Below are 23,615 nucleotides of genomic sequence, written 5' to 3' on the forward strand. Positions count from 1 at the left end.
CCAACAGGTAAAGTAAAGGCCTTATGTTTGAACAAGTGCTGGGCATAGCAGGTGACACCTGTCAGGATACACACAACATCTACAACCTAGATTGTTTATTCTCTGACTACTCCCTGAAATTTCTCTCCTGCTCTTTCTTACTTAAGGTTGACCCTTTCCTCTGCAGCTCCTAAAGCTCTATTATAGCAAACCAGCTGTTGAGGCGCTACAAACAGCCTGTTCTCTATCTGGTAAAATCTTTGCAGTGAAAGACGGAGATGGTATTTTTGTCCGCTGTCCCCCATCAATGATGGGAACCACTGGGCACAAAGTTGTGGCTCAATACATGTGTTACCTGTTCCAAAACCTCCCTAGCACAGGGCAGAGATGATACATACCTGACACATATGCTGTCATTTTAACTATATTTCCATTCCTACACTTACGTTAATCATTCCTGCTGAGAAGCTTCAGAATTCTTCTCCCCATAGCACTGAAGGCTTCCACTACCAAATAGAATTCCTCTGCTAAATGAAACGAGCTGTGGAACCACAATAATATTCTTACTGTAAGAAAATCACACCAGCTATCTTTCTGTAACTCTGAATCCTTATTTTCAGGTTCAATCACAACAAAAACAATAACAATGTACAATTATAATAATGTCAGGAACAGTGCTGGGCATATCACACATATTCACTCGAATCCTTCAAATAGTTCCACAGGCATTTACAAAGAGGAATATGAACCCCACAAAGACAGATAACTATAATTTGGCAGTGCTGAATTCATACTCGGAAATACCTGGGTACAAAGTTGGTGCTTTTTCTTCTAAGACATTTTGTTGCCCAGAATTATGGAAACTGTTTTAATAGGAACATTTTGCATGTGAATTTGCAAAAGGAAGGATATTTTTTTTCCTTCCCAAATGAAGAACTGTAGGGTTAGTTAACACCTCAAATATATTTTCCATATCCTGGGTAAATTAAAGTTTCTTGCTTTGAGTTAATAATATAAAAAATCACTCTCCTTAACCTATACTTTTCTTTCCTTTAGCCTTGCCCCTTTCTTAGTAGAACACCCAGCTAACTCTTCCGTTTGAATCAGTTCCTGATAACGGAGGCTGACTTTGCAGTTTTCATTTTAAAGAGAAAATAAAGGCAGGTTTTCTCTGTCATTGATTTGTCTCAAGGAACATAATAGCAAAACATTCTGGTAGAATTGAGGTGTAGACCTTGTGCCTGTACATTGATTTTCATGTTCTCAGAGGTTCCCACCACCTAGTGGGCTTGCAAAGCTGGTTTGTGATAGTTAAGACTATCCTGGGAATATCAATAGAAATATGCCCCAACAGTTTGCTTATTACTGAGTAAAGAATTGTTAAGATAGATTACATTTAAGTCTCATTTTCCTCATTTATAAAATTAGGGAATTTTCAAACTTTTAAAAAGCATAAGTCTCTTTTATAAAATAAAATCTTTGGATAAACTTCCAAAAATAGAACTGATAAAAGTGGAAACACTGGGGTTAAAAAACAGGTTGGGATGCACAACCAGAAGCCCAGGAGTCACCCCTGGTCCACACCTTTTAGTTGCTTTTGGGATGTGTGTAGGAAGCTCTCCAAGACACAGTGTGGCAACCACTGGATGAGATGTTCCTGAAGATTATCTCTAGCTCTTGCATTCAAGGACCTGTGTGTGATTCCTCCCTACCACATGCTAGTCACATCAATGTTGCAGCAGGATGTTCTTGCTCCTCTACAGGCAACAGACTGCAGCTCTTCATCTCTCTCAGCCCATTCAGGCAATGCTCGTACCTTTCTTGTTTCCTCAGGCACTGTTGTTAATGACGTGTTCTCAGAAACTTTTGCTGAACCACTATCATCTTTCTTCCTATTGCGTGTAGAAGCCAGGATGTCCACACCCTTAAACAGTTTTTAAGAAATATTTCAGCACAATTGAGTCTCGACAGTCTGGGGAAGGAAGAAAGTGTTACATATTCACTTCCTGGTAGAAATGGAGACCTCAGCTCAAAAAAAGTTAATGATAATAACTTGAAGTTTAAGGTTTGGTTTAGACTACTACTACCTTCTGGTAGTCCTCCTGGTGCACTGACATGATGATCTTCCAACAGAACGATGAGAGTTTTAATGAAAAAACACAGCCAGTCCAATGCAATCCAATGCAGATGAGCCCTTATCTGCTGATACTTAGTAATAACACCATTAGAAATGGGCTTGGTATCCTCTGAGCAAGTGTGTTCTGGAATCTACATTTGCATGTCAGCTCTGCCACTTTATAAGCTGTGTAAAAGAGGAAAAATAACTTAATTGCTCTGAGCATTACTTTCCTTTTTCTGCAGTGGAAATGATGCCTACCTTGCAAAGTTTTGTGAGAATTAATGACATGGCATGCTAAATTTTCCACCAAATGACTGGTACATAATTGGGGCTCGATATAAAGTTTGCAGTTTTCCTTTAAATAGAAGGGACACGGCTACAGACACTGGACAAACTTTGTGAGTACATCCTATAGCCAAAAGCAGAAGAATAATTTCACTCATGTTCAGCAGAGGAAATGTGATTAATTTTACCTCTTTGCAGCTAAATATTAACAAACACTATGAACGTTATGTCATCTTAGTACCAAAAAACTAAAAGAAACCAGGATGGCCCTGAAAATTGTAAAACAGCAAATGATATAATTTCCACCTAATTGTATTATGTTAAACTCTATTCTCAGAAAACAAAATAAAAATGAAAAACAGAAAGAAATAGAGGCTTGAAAAGCACAAAGAATCATATGATTTTTATAGTGTCATGTAATGGAGTTCAAACTATAAATTATTTATCTTTTCTTTCAGATAAATCTGCAAGTAAAAACTATTAGAAGAATGCTGGAGATATTTTTTGGTTTGAATACCATGTTGTGGCAACATCCTTCTTTTTTTAAAGTTCTGTCAATTTGCATTAAGTTGTTTTCTTAGCAATTTTATCATAAGGAGGAGTCAGTGGAGGTGGATATGCTATTTGGGGATAATCTTTCAAGAAAAATGATCCAAAATACTCCATAAGGATGAGCCAAACAAAATAGCATTTGAAAGGAAAGAAGCTCAAGTGGTAGGTTATACAATTCATGTTCCCCACACTAAGAACTTACTGACAAAAGCCAGCAAGCGTATACAAATAAGTCTTTTCACATGTTGATTATCACCTGAAATTTTATCTGGAATATTATTTCCAGGATTATAACAACAGAAGTGATCATAGACAAACTACACTGAGAAAGGAAAATGTTACTGAAAGAGCATTTGCAAACATAAAGTCACATACCTCACTTCAGAAAAATAAAACAGATAAGTTGATTTTATATAAGCTCCAGGAATATTGTATGTGTGTCTCTCTTCTGTAGCTAATTTGGACTGTATGTACATGCAGAGCTATGTTTAAGAAAAGCCAGTTACCATGGTGACACAGTACCCCATCTAAATGCAGAATGAGATATCTAATTTTGTGTGTTAACTATTTGGCTGAAAAATGAAGAATGGCTTGGAAGCTACAGATGGATCAAGAATATCTCTCTAGGTTTCTTTATCTTTGCCCTACCTCTGTCCTGGTCTGTCTCTTCTCCACTTAGACAAAATACTATTTTTTATCCTTCATTATTAAGTTGATGATGCCGTTTTTCTCAGATGCCTGAATCTGACAAAAATAACGCAGAAAGGCAAGGTACTTCTTTTAAGATAGGACAAAACTTTGACATATTAAACAAGTAAATTAATCTTTAAATAATTGTCTTGTTAGTTCTCATTAGAAGTGGCCTTTTCAAAATAAATCCCTAATATTAGAGCTTGTTGATATCTCTAATTTTAGTCTTTTTCCTCCCACATCCAGTCACAAGTATTTTTATTTTAGAGTCATGCCCTCTGGCTGGAGTACAGGGAAGCTGTTTTACATGAAAAATGCTACACAAGTACATATGGAAATGAACAAGAATGTATACATTCCAATCTTCAATCTTTTTAATTATTTTTTTTTCTTTGAGACAGAGCCTTGTTCTGTTGCCCAGGCACGAGTGCAGTGGTGCAATCTCGGCTCGCTGCAACCTCCGCCTTCCGGGCTAAAGCGGAAGCCTCCCAAGTAGCTGCGATTACAGTCAGGAGCCACTGCGCCCAGCGAATTTTTGTATTTGTAGCAGAGACGGGGTTTCACCATGTTGGCCAGGCTGGTCTCAAACTCCTGACCTCACGTAATGGGCCTACCTCAGCCTCCCAAAGTGCTGGGATTGCAGGTGTGAGTCCCTGCGCTCAGTCAAGAATATTTTTTAAAAATCCAATATCTAATAAGTGTTCTTTCAATATTCACAACAACAAGTGATACCTAAGAGACACATTTTCCATGACTTTGTGCTTATGCACTTGCTCATTTGTTGGATCAATGGCAGAGGTACTCTCAGGGGAAACTACCACAGGGTAAGAAAGAGGCCTGATAAGATACTGACTAAAGCCAAGTCTTCGTTAACAATGGTCTAATGGGTAGTCATTGCATGGGTCATGAATCAAACACATAACCACCAGCCAATCTTCTTATGAAGTTAAATATAATAAATACATTATTAGTTTTTATCTCTTCTACCTTTTATCACATTGTCGTTGCTATCCAAATAAACTGAGCATACAAAAATCAGTTACTGGGTGAACAGAAAAATGAAAACATGCTTCACCAGTCGCCACACAGAAAAGTCATGGCTGGCAAGACCAAGAAAGAGCAGTTGCCTGTTTTCTCTCTCTCTCTCTCTCTCTCTCTCACACACACACACACACACACACACACACACACACACACACACACTTTAAAGATGAGATGATCCTAGGAGACTAGTCTATGTATTTTTTATTTAACAGTTTCTCATGGACATATCTACAAAGTCAGGATATTTACAAAGGTGCATAAAATTCAATTTTTGAATGTATTGTTTTATTAACAAATTCTCTATTTTTGGAATTTAGTGACAGTGCTGTTTTTCAGTATTATAACGAGTGTTGCAAATAAAATCTTTTTTTGCATATCATACATACTTGATGAGTTTATAAATACGTAGTTTATTAATCTAGAAGAGATATGCAGATTAAATAAGGAGGTAGGGAATGAGTAACCATAACTAAGAAATACTGAACTTTTTGGTGTAATTTTGTTTTGCAGATGATCTTCCTGTTGCCTTTACTCTGAAGGCTCTCTTATTTTTATCTTGATGCCATTTATTTTTAGTACTACCTCTTTTTCATTTATCTACCAGTCCATCCATCCATCCATCCATCCATCCATCCCTGTATTTTACAAGCTAATATAACCACTTTGGAACAAGCTATACTTGGTCACAACATTCAAGAAACTTACTGTCTCACAGGGAGATTGGCATTAATAAATCAATGTGTTCATTAATTACAATTTAGATGAGTATCACAAAGAAAAATACTGCATGCTACACAATCACATAATAGAGGACTCTTAACTAACAAACACTTATTCTTTGAGAGCCATCTGGTACTTCACATTTCCACATTCTGAAGAACTTCAGCACTTGACCCTCCTGTCTATCATCATCCTCATGTTATTCAACATCCAACACCCTGACTCACAGTTCCTTAATTTTTGCACTCCTCTATTTCTGCCTACTTAATTTCAACAAGTCGTCACAATAACCTAATCTTAAAACTCCTCATCTAAAAACATCCAGAACGGTTTTATTACCATAGTCTCAAATTATGATATTATTTTCTCTGACTACCTCATTTCCTCACTCCTACTGAACATACTCTTATCCTCATTGGAATTGCATAACTTCAATGACTGTTTACAAAGTAAATGTTTTACATATGATTTCTCATGTAGTCTTCCCTCAAATGCTGTGAAATAACTATTGGTACAGGAACCTATTAAGTATTGCTAGTACAATAGAGGTTTTTCCATTTTCTTACGTCAAAGTTTGCCCAGTACTTTTGTCAAGTATCTTAGATAACAGCATCCTATGTAAATTTTCTGAAAAAGTCTACCACTCACTGTTACTTGTCTTGTTTTGTTTCCATTTGATTATGTTGCATTTTTAAAAATTGCTTTTTTGTGTCTCCCTTTTATCCACAGGGGTGTAAACTCTTCGAGAATAGAGACCTTGACTTTCTGTTCACTGTTTCTTTTTTTTTTCCAATCAACAGAACAGTGCCTGAAATATGCCAAAGAGATATTTGTTGAATGCATCTGTGGGACTTAATAATACCTAAACTCTGGCAGTCAACAAAACCAGTTTTTTTTAAAAAAATATCCATTTGTCCATTTTTTGCATACTTTCTTTTTATTGTTGTTTCTTTCACATAATTAAAAGAAAAGTTTCAACGATGTGCCAAGCATTGTGTTAGGCACTAGGAGAGTAAAGATAAATAAGACACTGTTGTCCTGATGGTGTCACAAAGACACTGACCGATGGAAAACTACACAGAACAAAAAGTATTATTGCACTGAGAAAAATTAATTCATAAATATTTTGTTGAAACTCTGGGGGAGATAAGCATTGAAAAGTTCTATAACCAAAGTATTAAAAAAGAAAATCAATTATTTCTATCTTAGGATGCATAAAATGTTATTTTTGTCTTTATTTAGTATTTTGTTTGGTGTCTTTATTGTTTCATATATTATAAATATATTTTATATAGTATCTAAAAGATGCCAAAATCAACTCTTCTAGGGAATTTTATTATTAAGAATAGAATAAACTATAATAAAAAAATAGATCCTCAATAGCACATTGGCTCAGAACAAGTTTATTTCTTGTTCATATAGAGATTGAATCTTGTGTTCCTGATTAACCAGCAGTTCTCCATATGGCCACTCTGGGAAGCAGTTTCCTTCTTTTGCTTTCATCATCCCCTAGGCTGTGGTTCAGGCCAGTAGTTCGAGAACCAGTAGCATCAGCATCACCTAGGACCTTATTAGAAATGCATATTCTCAGGCTCCATCCTAGACCTACTGAATTCAAAATTCTGAAGGTAGGTTCCAGCAATTAGCATTGTAAACAGACCTCCAGATAATTCTAATGCATGATAAAAGTTGAGAATCACTGTTCCAGGCCTTCAGCCCTCATGTTATTTGTACCCAGTGAGTGGACAGGAAAAAGTTACACTTGCTTCTGAAAGATCTTGGCTCAGATATGCCATATATTAATTACTTTTTTCATATTTTATTGTCAAAAAATTAGTAACGTGGCCACAGAGTCTCTTCTACAGATGTCTTAAATGCAAATTCACCTACTATGTAGGAGAATTCTGTATCGAGAGATGAGGCGTTGGTGTGGTGGAATGTTCTGGAACATAATGGTTAGAATTGGATTGCAGAAGACCTATTGTGCTTTGTAATGACTCTAATACAATTTAATAGATTCCGGCAAGATTTTTGGTACATAACACTTTTATTTTAATGGTCTCTAGTGGGACTATATATTCTGCCTGAATAATGTTAAGGTGTAAAAATGTAAAGTAGAAATGTGTAAAGTGGCAAATGGTAAATATGACTCCACTCTGAAGAATAATTATCTTAAAAAGTAATGTAACAGGAAGAGAACTTGCAGCAGCAATATAAGAGACCAGGGCCAGTTGTTTAATTGGAGGAGAATGGAAGAGGATGTGGAACTGATGAGAAATAAACTTGAGCCTGCCTCAGAGCCATCGAGAGGGCTTATTAAAACCCAGGTTCTCTGACTCCACCCTCAGAGTGTCTGATCCAGCAGGTCTGGGGAAGAGCAAGAGAATTTCATTTCTAAATAAGTAATTTTCAGGTGATAATGTTTTTGTTTAGGGAGCATACTTTGAGGATCCCTGACGAGGCATTGTAAAAGAAACCTTTCAGATGAAACCGGGATTTGGGGTAAATTCTCTGTGCCCTGGGGTTTTTTGACAGGTGTTTCTGTGACACACAGGCCAAAGATTTTTCTTTTCCTGGCTAAGTTTGTTGTGTGCTCCCAACTTGAGGATTGTAGAGTAGATATTGGCTGCTCTCCAAAGGAAAAAAATCAACAGCTTTGTTCCCTTAGGGAATGTTTATTAATCCTTATTATATCAGCAGTTTCTCCTGTGGTGGGAATTAGGCGCTAAAGGTGTAACTCATTTCATTAATTAGACAAATAATCTTGTTCAGTTACAAAGTATTTTATTACTGTTTCTCCCTCTCTTCCCCTACCATCAACACTTTTGAACATTTTTAAATAGACTCATAGACACACACTTACTTCCAATTTCTTATACCTTCAATGAAAGGCTTGGTTTTGTGGAGCTGCTAAGACATCAACTTTCACTATGTAAAATAAATGCATTAAGAACACATAATACCCTGCTTATTTTAGCTGACTCTTATAGAGAGCTTACCTAATAAGTATTATTTTTCTGCAATTTAGGTTGAGTCTATGAATTCATTGAATTAAATTGTTCTTACTACTGTCAGATCTCTCTCTCCATTGTTGATTCTGAATTAAAATTCTGTGCTAACTGAAGCCCAACATTTTTACAAACTGCAAAAGGTATATATTCCCTTGTGTGTTATTGTTATTATGATATAAATTATAATATACACTGTCAACTGAACATCAGCAGTGTCCCAAGAATTGTACTGAGCAAAGAGTTTGACAAGTTCTTTGCCTAAGGATTATGTAAAAGCCATTCAAGTAGAACTGAATTAACATATGACTTAGTTTAGTCTGGCTTAACTTGAATATTGGTTGATTCTTTGGATGTGAAATGAGTTTGTGGGAGAGCAAAAGAAATGAAATTTTAGGATCTGTTTTTCTGAATCATCTGCTGGTTTCAACTAAAAACTCAGTTTTCTCTGTTGAAAACAATTCTTGATTATCATTTTATTTCTTTGAGTTGAAACAGTTGGATTGGTGGACTCAAGTTAGCAGTAAGAGAGTGACAATAATGTCTGATGTTTTAATCACCTTCTTTTCTATCCAGCTATAATGCTGTGCTCCAACTGCTTAACATTACATTCTTCATTCCTTCTTTGTATTATAGGTGGATGAGATTTAGCTCTTTGTTTCATATTGAAAAGGTTTGAAAATTTCTCCATTTCTCTGAGGCACTTAACTCATCTTATTTTTAAAATAATTATTGAGGTTTATCATACATATGGATAAAGTGCATAAAGTACACTAATTGTAAGAAAAACAAATCAATTGCAGATTGATTTGTTTTTCTCATAGTTCAAAGACAAAAGTACAATAAATCCAGTTTTGCAGATCTTAATTGGCTTTTATTTGCAATTCTAGAATTAGACAGGAGTTTGAAGCAAAAATGGCTCAGAATGCCCCACCCTACCACCTGTGCATGTTATATTTACAGTCAGAGAAAAGGAGGTTATATTCGGAAAATAGAAGTTAGGTACGGAGACAGCCTGATTGATTACAACTCTCACGTGCCTTATTTGAATATAATTTGAATAGCTGGTCTCCTGTGATAGGCTGAGACACTTGTTTGTTCCTAAACTGGTTTTCAGTTTGTTTACATTCTGAGTTAGGTTGCAGTTAAGAACTCCTAAGGAGACCTCCTTGGGCCAATTTTAGTTTGATTTAGCGCTAAATATCACCCTGTGTAACCACACACAGCTGAAGACAGGATATTCTCATAACACAGAAGTTTCCCCATGTCTCTCTCCAGTCAAAACTTCTCCAAAAGCAATTACTACTTTGTTTTTTTTTTAACACCATAGGTTAGTTTTGTATCTGCTTGAACTTCATATGGAGTCATATAGTATATACTATTTTGTCTCTGATTTCTTTTGCTCATCATTACTCTGGGAGAGTCATCTGTGTGGTGGTGTGTATCAGTAGTCTATTCTTTATTGCTGTGTGGTATTTCATTTAATGAGCACACACAATTTGTTTACCTGTTTGTTGCTGTTGCTGTTATTGGTCACTTGGATGGTTTCCAGTTGAGTTATTATGACTAAAGCTGCTATCAAGATTTTTGTATTTTTTTGGTGTTCATATGAACTAATTAGTTGTGAGCCATGAAATAGGCAGATGATTAGCTCTAATTTTTAATGCCACTATTCCAAATAATTGTGCTAATTTATACTTCTTCCAGTAATGTATCAGAGTTCCAGTTGCTCCATATTCTCATCAACATTTACTTTGTTAATTTGTAAAATGGTAGCTATTCCTGTGGGTATATAATAGCATCTCTTTGTCAGCCTACTTAAAAAAGTCAATTAATAAAACTTCTAGATTAAATAAAAAAGAATCAGATTGATTACTCAGAAAAGATAAGTTTAATCGGCTATCAACATTTTAAAGCCACAAGAGGCATCTATACAGTTATTAACTAAGTTCTGGAATAATTGAAAAGCCAAAATTTGCCAAGCATGTAATGATAATAAGGATGACGCTCACTAGGTCACAAATAAATTGCTAAATTATTTCTTTGTAATGACTCATTTAAGGTGTTGTGTTTTGTATCTGACATTACTATACTTGTTTCTAAACACACTCTGAATTTGGGGCTGCTTTTGACCATTAATATAATTCAGATTTCGTCACTTGCTCTAAGTACATCTTTTTGAAAACAGTGAATTCAGTCTTCATAGCCTCAAGTATTTACTCTGAGAACAGAACCACAAATTAAACAAGATAACATTTTTTCCCCTCACCTGCTTTAAGTACATCTTCCTGAAAACATTGAGTCCACAGTCTTCAGATCCCCAAGTGCAGTTGTCTCTTGGTATATGCTGGGGATTTGTCCAGGACCACCTGTGTGTATCTACATCCCACATACTCAGTTGGCTTTTCAAAACCTGAATATACAAAAAGTCAGCACTCTGTACACACAGGTTTCATATTCCAAAAATGCTATATTTTCAACCTGCACTTGGCTAAAAATACCTGCATATAAATGGACCCCTGCAGTTCAAATCCATGTTGTTCAAGGGTCAACTGCCTTTACTCTGAGAATAGAAGCACAAGCTAAGATAACACTTTTTTTTTTCTAAAAAGCTACCATCAACATTTTGTACTTTTTTTGTGTATGATCATATACTGTTGGATCATTAATATTTTTCAAATAATTTCATTTAGAAAAAATTGTCTTTGCATTAAAAGGGCAAAGTTACTGAATGATTTTTTTCTCTTTTAATTACTTTAGAGAAAGGACTATTGTTTACTCTTCAGTTTGTCTTTGGGCTTGTTTCTGCTTACCCCTCTTTTGGGTGCTAGCGTATGGGCTGACCTGTCCATGGACAATACAATCTCATTTTTAAAGAGTGGTTGATGATCAAAATTTCTGTGCAGAATTAGAAGCAGACAAAAACCTTGAAGGAAGTTGAGCACGTCTCAGTTCTGGCACTCTGTGATTTCTTTGTTCAAGTCTCTTGACAATTGTCTTTGATTAACAAATACTGAGTAGAGAAATAGGACATTGAATGAAAGAGTCATTAAAGTTACTTTTCAAACATCCTTAGTAATTACAAGAATGACTTCCGTTTGTCCGTTTGTGGTTGGATACAAATGTAGAGGCCAGAGAAGAAAAAAAATGCAGTCACAGAGAGGAAAGTGCTTCAGTAGTATGTAGTGTTGACGAGGTCCAGTGCTGTAGTGAAACATAACTAATAAGCACAACTACAATTCAATGGAGAAAATAGACTCTTCCATAAATGTAAACACCTAGGTATCTACATGAAAAAGAATAAAGCTAGACTCCTATTTTCCAACACATTAAAAAATCAACTTAAAAGGGATGAAAGATCTAAACATAAGAGCTAATACTGTGTCAGGATACAAAATCATCATACAAAAATCAGTAGCATTTCTGTACATCAATATCATTCAAGATGAGAGTCAAATCAAGAATGCAATCTCATATACAATAGCCACATAATGAAATAAGATATTTAGATATCCATCTAACCAAGAAGGTGAAATACCTCTACAAGGAGAATCACAAAACACTGCTGAACGAAATCATAGATGAAAAAAATAAATGGAAAAACATTCCATGTTCATGGATTGGAAGAATCAGTAACATTATAATGGGCATACTGCTCAAAACAATCTACAGATTCAATGTTATTCTTATCAAACGGCCACTGTCCTTTTCCACAGAATTAGAAAAAAAAAAAATTCTAAAACGTACACAGAACTAAACATCAGCCTGAATAGCCAAAGCAATCCTAACCAAAAAGAATAAAGTAATAGGCATCATATTACCCAATTTTAAACTAAACAATAAAACTACAGTAACCGAAACAGCATGGTCCTAGTACAAACACAGATACATAGGTCATTGGAATAGGTTATAGAACCCAGAAATAGAGGTGCATACCTACAGCCATCTAATCTTTGACAGAGTTGACAATAATAAGCAATGATGAAAGGACTCCCTTTTCAATAAATGGTTCCAGGATAGCTGGCTAGCCATATGCAGGAGAATGAATCTGGATACCTACCTTTCACCATATACAAAAATTAACCCCAGATTGATTAGAGATTTAAATATAAAACCCCAAACTATACAAGTCCTAGAAGTAAACCTTGGAAACACCATTCTGGACATTGCTCCTAGGAAACAATTTATGACTAAGTCTTCAAAAGCAATAAAAACAGAACATGACATGTGGGACCTAACTAAACTAAAGATCTTATGCACTGTAAAAGAAACTACCAACAGAGCAAGCAGATGACCTATGGAATGGGAGAAAATATTCACAAACTATTCATCCAACAAATGTCTAATATTAAAAATGTACAAGAAACTTAAGCAATTGAATAATCAAGAAAAACCCATTAAAAATGGGCAAAAGTTGCTTCTCAAAAAAACAAGTATTTCTCAAAAGAAGACATATAAACAGCCAGTAAACATGAAAAAATACTCCACATCACTAGTCATCAAAGAAATGCAAATCAAAACCACAATGAGATACCATCTCACACCAGTGAAAATGACTTTTATTAGAAAGTAAAAAAAATATAGATGTTGGCAAGACTGTGGAGAAAAGGGGATGCTTATACACCATTGGTGGAAATGTAAATTAGTTTAGTCACTGTGGAAAACAGTTTGGAGATTTCTCAGAGAACTTAGAACTATCATTTGACCCAACAATCCCATGACTGGATAAATATCCAAAAGAAAACAGATTGTTCTACCAGAAAGACATATGCACTCACATCATGCTCATTCCATCATTATTCACAGTAGCAAAGACATGGAATCAGTCTAGATGCCCATCAACAGTGGATTGGATAAAGAAAATGTGGTCCTTACGCACCATGGAATACTACACAACCTTAACAAGAATAAAATCATGTCCTTTGCAGCAACATGGGTGGAGCTGGAGACCATTCTCCTAACTGAATTAATAATTCAAGAACAGAAACCGTATACTGCATATTCTCACTTATAAGTGGGAGCTAAACTTTGGGTATTCATCCATGTAAAGATGGAAACAATAGACACTGTGGACTGCTGGAGGGGAGAAAGGGTGGGTGACAAGAATTGAAAAACTGCTTGTTGGGTACTATGCTCAGTATTTGATGATGGAAACTTTCACACTCTAAACTTCAGCGTCACACAGTATACCCAGGTAACAAACCTGCACGTGTGCCTGCATATGTACCTGCTGAATCTAAAATAAACACTGAAAATAAAGTTACAGAGATATTAACATTTTATATCTATATCTATATCCATGATTATACTATCTTGGTTTCTGTGTCAGTGATTTTATTAGGTCTTGTACATTTTTCCAAATATGAAATTTTATAATCATTTTCAACACTGGTAAAAGACAAGTATGAGATTGTAGAGCTGGGAAGAAGCAAGAGAGGAGCTCTGATGGAGCATTAAAGCAGACTTGGACTTTGTCCAGATACCCTAGAAAAAGGTAACTAAGCACAACAATTGTTACTAGTGTGGAGAAGATAAAAGCTTAACAGGAACCCTGTATCTGATATAACTTTAATACTTTATTTTGACCATGCAATTATCCTCCAGCTAGTGTGCAGACCCCAGAGAATATAGTCTTTAAAAACACACAACCACAAACAATAATATATGTTTATTGTCAAGTATCAGAAAATATAATTTAAAAAAAGAATAATGGGGGCAGAGAAGAAAATAACTAATATAAGAAAATTTGGAAAGCAGTATCTATAAAGTCAAAGAATTGTATATAAATACTGTATATGAGTTTGAATTTTTTTTTTTGCTTATAACAATATGGGTTAGCAATTCTGAAACTGCTTTTTGTGTATATTAGGATTGCACAAATAAGTAAAGCATGCTGTAGATAATGAGATCTAGGTTTCTTGCAGTTGGAGAGAAGGGTTACAAAAAAGGAAAATGAAAAGACTAGAATGAACCCTGGGTCTTGGATTGATTGATATTGGAGGTATCAGCATGAATTCATAATTTTTAACATATTTATATAGATAGATACAGAGATAAATGTAGATGTGTGTATATGTAGAATATATACCTGTAAATACTCTATATATTATATACATGTAGGTTAAATATATGTAGTTAAAATACATGTAGGTTGAAAATATATACATGCATATATTTTCTTTTTTTTTTTTTTTTTTGAGACGGAGTTTCGCTCTATCGCCCAGGCTGGAGTGCAGTGGCCAGATCTCAGCTCACTACAAGCTCTGCCTCCCGGGTTCACGCCATTCTCCTGCCTCAGCCTCCCAAGTAGCTGGGACTACAGGCGCCCGCCACCTTGCCCGGCTAGTTTTTTTTTTTTGTACTTTTTAGTAGAGACGGGGTTTCACCATATTAACCAGGATGGTCTCGATCTCCTGACCTCGTGATCCGCCCGTCTCGGCCTCCCAAAGTGCTGGGATTACAGGCTTGAGCCACCGCGCCCGGCCTACATGCATATATTTTCTTTTTAAATTTTTTAAATTTTTTTATTTCAATAGGTTTTTAGGGAACAGGTGGTGTTTGATTACATGAATAACTTCTTTAGTGGTGATTTCTGACACTTTGGTGTACCCGTGACCTGTACAGTGTAAACTTTTTCCAATGTGTAGTCTTTTATCTCTTGCCACCCCAACCCTTTCTCCTGAGTCCCAAAGTCCAGTGTATCAGTCTTATGCCTTTACATCCTAATAGCTTAGCTTCCACATATGAGTGAGAACATATAATATTTGATTTTCCATTTTCTGAGTTACTTCAGTTAGAATAATAGTCTCCAGTTCCATCCGGGTTGCTGCGAATTCCATTTATTTCATTCCTTTTTATGGCTGAATAGTATTCCATTATATATACACTAGTTTACATTCCCACATATATATATGATAGAATATATACATTATATGTGATGGAATATATACATCATATATATGCTTATCTGCTCATTGATTGATGGGCATTTGGGCTGGTTCCATATTTCTGCAATTGCAAGTTGTGTTGCTATAAACATGCACGTGCAAGTATCTTTTGTGTAGGATGATTTTTTTTTCCTCTGGATAGATAACTGGTGTGGAATGTTTGGATCAAATGGTAGATCTACTTTTAGTTCTTTAAGGAATCTCCACACTGTTTTCCACAGTGGTTGTAGTAGTTTACATTCCCACCAACAATCTGCAAGTGTTCCCTTTTCACCAAATACCCACCAACATCTATTGTGCTTTTATTTTTTGATTATGACCATTCTTGCAGGACTGAGGTGGCATCATATTGTGGTTTTGATTTTCATTTCCCTGATAATTAGTGATGTTGAACATTTTTCTATATGCTTGTTGGCCATTTGTATATTGACTTTTGAGAATTGTCTATTCATGTCCTTAGCCCACTTTTTGATGGGATTGTATCAGAGATACATGTAGATTTGTGTATGTGTAGGTTAGCATATATACATGTAAATACTCTATACATTTTGAGACAATTCTCAAAAGATAATATACAAATGTCCAGCAAGTATATAGAAAAATGTTCGACATCACTAATTTTTCTTGCTGATTTGTTTCAGTACTTTGTAGATTCTGGATGTTAGTCCTTTGTCAGATGTATAAATTGTGAAGATTTTCTTCCACTCTGTGGGTTGTCTTTTAACTCTACTGATTATTTCTTTTGCTCTACAGAAGCTTTTTAGCTTGATTAAGTCCCATCTATCTGTCTTTGTTTTTGTTGCATTTGCTTTTAGGTTCTTGGTCATGAAGTCTTTGCCTAAGCCAACGTCTAGAGGGGTTTTTCCCATGTTATCTTCTAGAATCTGTATGGTTTCAGGTCTTAGATTTAAGTCTTAGATCCACTTTGAATTGATTTTTGTATAGGGTGAGAGATGAAGATCCAGGTCTTGGAGCCGTGGACACCAGCATCTGCTCTGGTGGAGGTAGCATGGGGGTGAAGTGGACTCTGTGAGGGTCCCTGGTTGTATTTTTGTTTAGTGCACTAGTTTTGTGTTGGTTGGCCTCCAGGCAGGAGGTGGCACTTTCAAGAGCACAGCAGCTGTGGTCCTATAGGGAGGATTCAAACTTGCCCTACTTAACCTGGTTAAGTATTCAGGTTTTTCAGGCAGTGGGCAGGGCCTTATAACTCCCAGGAGATTATGACCTTTGTCTTTGACTGCTAAGTGGGTAGAGAAAGATCACCAGATGGGGGCAAAGATAGGCATATCTGAGCTCAGACTCTCCTTGGATGGGGCTTGCTGCAGCTGCTTGGGGGATGGGGGTGTGGTTCCTGGTCCAGTGAAGTTATATTCCCAGGAGAATTAAGGTTGCTTCTGCTGAGTCATACAGGCCTCCGGGGAAGTGGGGGGAAAGCTGTCAGTCACAGGCCTCACCTGCTCCCATGCAGCCTGCAGTCCAAAAGGCTGGTCTCACTCCCACCGTGCCCTCCCAACAGCACTGAGTCTATTCCCAGGCAGTCAGTGACCAGGACTGAGAATTTGCCCCAGATCATGAGCCTCCCCACTGAGAAAGCAAGCAGTCTCAGTTTTTCAGTGTCTCAGGGAGCCTGCAGGGGTGATCCAGCTCCTTCAAAGGGTCTGTGGATTCTCCTGGCTTTCCTGGTATGTTCCTGCAGTAGTTCTTGGAGCAAAAGTTCATGATGTGAGTCTCTACATGTTGCTCGGTCCATTTGAGCAGGAGCTGCAAGCTACTTCTGCCTTCTATCTGCCATCTTCTTCCTGATGCATATATTTTCTAACCCTGTACGCGGAGTGGGCCTACAGGAAACATGAGTCCAGTAGCAGTGATCACACCTAATTTCCCTGTGGTTTCTGATTACTCAGATTTCTGGAGAAATGGTTGATTCTGAGGCGGAGTTAAGGAAAAAATGTAAGATCCTAGAAAATATTTTGTATCATAAAATAAGAAAGTGAACACAAATTAGTAAAACGAACAAACAAACAAAAAAACTGGTAAAATATGAATAATGTCTGTAGTTTAGCTAATAGTATGCCCCAGTATTAATTTTTTGGTTTTGAAATTGTACTAAAATTATGTAAGATAGGGAAAGCATAGAGAGGGATACGTGATAAGTCTGTCATCTTTTGGTAAGTTTTCTGCAAGTTTAAAATTATTCCAAATAAAAAATTTTAAAAACACAAAACCATGTCAAATCCTACTTCTGAAAAAAATTTAACAGAATCCTTTTTGACTTTCTATGTGTATGTACCTATGTCTTTTAAACAAGAACAACAACAACAAAATATTGCTTGGTGTTTAAGAGCACAGATGCTGGAGTAAGAGGGACTGAGTTCAAACCCCAGTTCTTCTAACTACTAGCTTTGTTACCTTGGAAAAATGTTTCTCCAATCTTTGCATCTGTAGCTCTTTTGAAAAATAGGAAAAGTAGTAATAGTAGCTTTCTCATCAAGCTGTTGCAGGGATTACATGAGTTACTACATTTACAGCAGTTAACACAATGTCTAGCTCATAGCAAGTTCTCAATAAATAATTGTAAAAATCACTTACTGTCTTGTAACCCTGGACTAGATAAGTATTTCAGGGCTCTGAATGTTTAATGTGTGTGAGTTACTTGGGTGGGTAAGAGAGACACTTTCAGACAGTTGGAGCTAAAATCATAGGTGTGAAATCTAGAATCACACAATAAGACATTAGTATAATTGTGCCTTTTAGTTAATGGAAAGTATTGAATTGAAACCTCTGTGCTACCAGTTCGGACACTAAATGTACCTACACAGCTGCAGTTGATTTGTGTCTTACATGTTTATTTTCTTCTTTCATGAGTATTAGTTAAATAACTATATAGAGTAAGATTATATGGAAACTGTATAATAAAATACCAAATATGCTTGACTCCCACCAACTTCCTTCCCCAAAATTCAGAAACAACAAGGAATCAAAACAGAAACAGGGGAACAAACCTTACTGCTGCCAACAGTACTGGTTGCCAGAAGCCATAATCCAACCAGCCTGGAAATCTCTTGCCTAGATGCGACATGCTGAATTAGCCGATCCCCAAAGGGGATCTCTAATGAACTGAGTATATTTTAAGAATCTGGTCAGCATTCTTGGAAGTTCGTAAAACAGAGCCAATGCTAGAACCCCATCTAATTACCTTTTCCAAATCTTCAAGTAAACAGTGACTCACTGAAAGAAGGAAAAACAAGGCCATTTTCTTTCTGGCAAACATTGATACTCTACTCTGTGAGTTAAGATTGGTGGGAACATGAGAGCCACATACTTAAGCACTGTAAAGATTAAAACAGCAATTGCAGCATATTGCTGGCTTTTCTCCTTGTCATTCATTCCATCCATATTGTTAAGGCAAAAGCATTATTGAACAGATGGACTACGTCCTGAAGGTTGGAGAAAAACATAATAATTTGGCTGACAGCCAGATTGGGAGAGAAACACCCTGTGTGGGAACTCCTTACTTTGAGAGACACTTTATCAACAACATCCATTGGTATTTTAGGAACACAGCAGCTGATTTGACCCAAGTAGTCACTCAGGGAAATGGGTGAATTTGAAGCTAACAACATAAACATCAGCTTATTCATAATAAATGCATGATCATGGAGTTTTTGTCAAAATAAATTGCCTTCTGTTGTTTTATCCCACTTAGACTTAAACATATTCATGAGTAATGCCAATATTGGAGATGTTTGAATCACCAAATTTTACTTTTAACTGTTGTCACTGAAACCTAGAAAACCCACCACAACCATTTTTTAATGAACTTTCCCAAAGTACAGGGAATGTGTTGTTTCTAGCTCTGAAATACCTGTTCGATTGTTCTCTTTATCTTTTACCAATGTCTTCATCTTCTCTCCTGTGCACTAGTGCAATGCTTCTCAACTAGTCTTTTATTCCCTTCCCTTAAATTCATAACTATGTCAAATCCCTTAATCAAATCCTTTGAAAGGCCTCCATTTTGCACAGACTGAAATTCAAGCTTCTTAGAATGACTTGCAACTATTTCACAATCTGGTCTCAACCTGCCTTTCCAATCTCAACTACCTGTTTTTTTTTTTTTTTTTTGAGATAGAGTCTCGCTCTGTCTCCCAGGCTGGAGTGCAGTGGCGTGATCTTGGCTCACTGCAACCTCCACCTCCCAGGTTCAAGTGATTCTTCTGCCTCAGCCTCCCTAGTAACTGGGCATGCACCACCACGCCCAGGTAATTTTTTTATTTTTAGTAGAGATAGGGTTTCACCATGTTGGCCAGGCTGGTCTCAGATTCCCGGCCTCTGGTGATCCACCTGCCTAAGCCTTCCAAAGTGCTGAGACTACAGGCGTGAGCCACTGTGCCCAACTCAACTACCAATTATTTTTTGTATCAATGTTATATAACGCACAGATGTCATATACTCTTACACCTCTGTGCCTTGCTTCTCATTTTTCCTTCTACTGGAATGGCTTTCTCCCTTACTTCTAAAGTTGTAACTTGATGGCATTCTAATTATTCTTTCCATCTCAGCTCAAATATGTTTTCTCTGATGCTCTCCCCTCTCTACTCTCCTGGTTTGAATTAATTACTGGCTTATTGCTCTGCTTATACAACTACTACCAAATATATCATAAAGCATTGTATTTAGTTATGCATATACCTGCCTCTATAGATTATGAGTTGTTTGAGGCAGTTTCCATCTTACTCATATTGGTTCATCTCTGCTTTTCTATACTTAGTAGAAGTGCAATAAATGTTAAGTGTATGTATGATCAAACGAATGAATGAAAAAATAAATATATAGCAAAATATTGCAACCTAGGGCCTTACATACTCCTCAGAGACTTAGGTAAATGCGACTAAATCTATTGATGTTTGGATGAACCTTCTTCAATCTATGGGACTGTCCCTTGCATTGTGGACATAAAGCATGTAAATGGTGCTCTGGAGTTATCGTGACAATCCAAAACATTGCCACACATTTCCAAATGCCCTCTAGCTGCTGTGAGGGTAATATCACCCAGGTTGTAAACAGTTGCCAGCTTAGCCTCTTCACTGTGCTTCATAAGAAATCCAAACAGACTTATGATCTTGTGAGTAGAAGTATGGGGTGGAATAATATTATGCATTACACAGCCTTCTCTTAACTTATTGATTCCACTTCTCTGGGTTTTTTTCCTCAAGGTTCTAAGTTCCAACACTTGACACTCCTGCTGCTTTTTGTTTCATAGGAACTATTATCCAGTCCCTACCTTGCCAATGCTTTTTTGTAGAGAAAATGGGCCAACTGGATGGTCTGGTTTTTCTTCCATGATTTTCTATTGGTTAAAGCCTTATCATTTTATTATTTAAAATATTGCATATTATACTAATAGTTCTAAATTTCTTGTAGGCATTCTCAAATATTACTTATAAGTTCCTGAGACAGCTCATTCTAGTTAAAGGACTGTTATGAATGGAAATATTTGTGTCCCCACAAAATTCATATATTGAATGAAGCCCTAACCCCTAGGCTGGCATGTTTGGAGATAGGACCTCCAAATTTACTACTAAAGAAGCGATTCGAGGTTAAATGCATAAAGGCGAGGCTCTGCTCTGAAAGGATTAGTGTTTTATAATAAGAGACAGCAGAGAGCTTTCTATCTCTGTACACACACACTAAGTAAAGGCCAGGTGAGCACCCAGTGAGATGGCAGTTGCCTACAGGCCACGAAAAGAGGCTTCAAGATGAATCCCATCTTGCCACCACCTTGATTTTGGACTTTTCAACTTCCAGAAAAGTAAGAAAGTAAATGTCTGTTGTTGAAGCCGTCCAGTCTACCGTATTTTGTTATGGCAGCTCAAGAAGACTACTGCAGGGCTCATGACTTGTTCTTTAGCTTTAGGCTTAAGAGAGCTGATTGATGAAGTTCTGAACTGACATCTGCTAATTAGAATGTAATATTATAGAACTACTGAACTATTACAGCAAAGTCTAAAGCACCTTCTATTCTCCACCAAGTCCTATTTGGACTCCCTTTCATGCCTTGGGTTTCTTTGTAGATCACTGCTTGGTCCATACAAATGCCCTTCCCATGGGGTTACTCTGCAGCATGTCTCTGCCCAGCCTCAGTCGAATGTTCTGATATTGATGTTTTCTTGCTTTACAAGGTTGTGATGATAGTTTTAATTTGCATAAGCTGAGACTCAGTCTGCAGAAGCCCTGCTCCCACAGGTATTTGCTGCCTTTCTTCTCATCTCTATCCCTAGGCATACAGGAGCACTTGATGGGAGTTTCTATATTGAAGTAGACAAAGTTAAAGCATGGCTACAAAGAGTGCTGGGCAGTCTTCTGGAATGAGTTCGCAATGACTGTGCTGCTGTTGGCCAAGAGAAAGCTCAGTGCATTGAGAAACATACCCAGCACCAGACAGTGAATGCTTCCTGTGTGGATTCCTTGACAGAATGTGTACTCCTGAGGCACAGATTGCCTGAGAATTTCATTATGCTGACACGGGAAAAAGCTAGATGACCAATCTCTGCAAATACGACCACATTTCTCTCTCTTCCTTGTGCCTTTCTCCTGGAGGGCCTGTGGATGATCTCTCACTGCCTGCTTGGTCTTTTGATCACAAAAGAGAAAAACTCTGATGATCTGAAGCTGAAGATAACTTAAGTATATTGGCATCATTAGATCTCTAGGTCTTCCAATCCATTTTTATAATTCTCATGCCAAGCCTTGCTAACTAACTGCATCTCTTCCCACCCTCAGAATTTTGTTTAATCTGCTTCATCGCCATGGAACCTTCCCAGGTGGACTCCATCCTGATTGTCAGTCACTTCACAGTCATCTCAATACTTGTGTTTAATTATACCTTGCTTATGTTTCTAACTGTGCTTTTATTTTCCTTTTGCTGTGTTCTTATGAATTGTGTGGATGTTTGCCTTTCCTTTGCTAACAACAGCAACAACAGTGACAATATGACAACACCATCATTTGTCGAGTCTAACTATGTCTCTGAGTTACACACTTTAGAAACAAATGGTATTTTGTTGAAACCTCATGATAATGCCCTTCGATATTTAAAAAATCATTTTATCTGAGAAGTGATATATTAATGCATGCACACTGTGAAATATTTAAACAAACAGAATTGTTTATAATGAAACTGAAAGTTCCCCTCCCACTCTCCTCCTCATGGTTACCATTCATAATGGTGGGATGTGATTCCTTCAAGATCCTGTGTGTGACTGTGTGTATATATGTGTGTTTATATGTGATTTCTTTGTTACTTAACAATATATCTTAGAAGTAGCATGAGGAAAGAATAATTTTTCTCATTCCATAGGCAAAGAAACACAGGCTTGGAGAGGTTAACGAACTTTATCTTATTAGCTAGTAGTTTCTATTGTCTGACAGGTTCTTTGAAGAGAGTATAATCTTTCCGTTGTATGTTCAGTTCCAGTGCCTTCTAATGTAGTTTTTATAGATACCTTATGGTATATCTTCAATGCGTCCTTTATACTCTCATTCTTGAAGCTGGATCCTTGTTTCTGTCCACGTGCCTGAGTCTCATGATTTGGGTCATGCTTTACTTTTGTTTTGCCTTATTTAGATAGTGCTCCCCCACTGGAAGGAACTTTCCATCTGCTGACAGGCTTCCTGATGCTGCCTCTCTGCTTCTAGAATGTTACTTGCTCCTGAATTTGCTGTATTTTCGGATTTGACATTTGACTTATTGGAGCTACTTTTTAAAATTGTCTTTCTGATCATCTGTGATATTGTATTAATTGTGCTGGGCTTTTTGGAGTGCCTAAAGCTGAATCGACTTTCTTCACTCCTCTCCCATTTCCCTATATATGCCTTACTTCACAGGCTGAATCTTGTTACAGGTCCCTTGCAGTTTGTTTGATCCCACCAAAATTCTGCCTGCTTTGCCTTGAGGTGAAATGCAACTTTAGGAGAACATTAGATCTGTCCTCAACATGAACTGAGATGACAGTACATTTCATGGAGAGAAACAACACAGACAAGGTTCTGGAATAACATAAAACAGATAAAGCGAACTAACAATTGACATATTTACTTCTCATTTCTTTAACATTTATGGAATGATTACTGTACTCAGGCTAATCAGCAACATTTTCCTTCCTATCCTGAGCTTGATGGTTTATTTATTTATTTATTTTTTAGTAAAGAATAATACTTGTTTTTTTCTTTTTTTTTTTCGAGATGGAGTCTTGCTCTGCCACCAGGCTGGAG

This window comes from Papio anubis, chromosome 3 (genome assembly GCF_008728515.1).
Source record: "Papio anubis isolate 15944 chromosome 3, Panubis1.0, whole genome shotgun sequence".
NCBI classification, from domain to species: domain Eukaryota; kingdom Metazoa; phylum Chordata; class Mammalia; order Primates; family Cercopithecidae; genus Papio; species Papio anubis.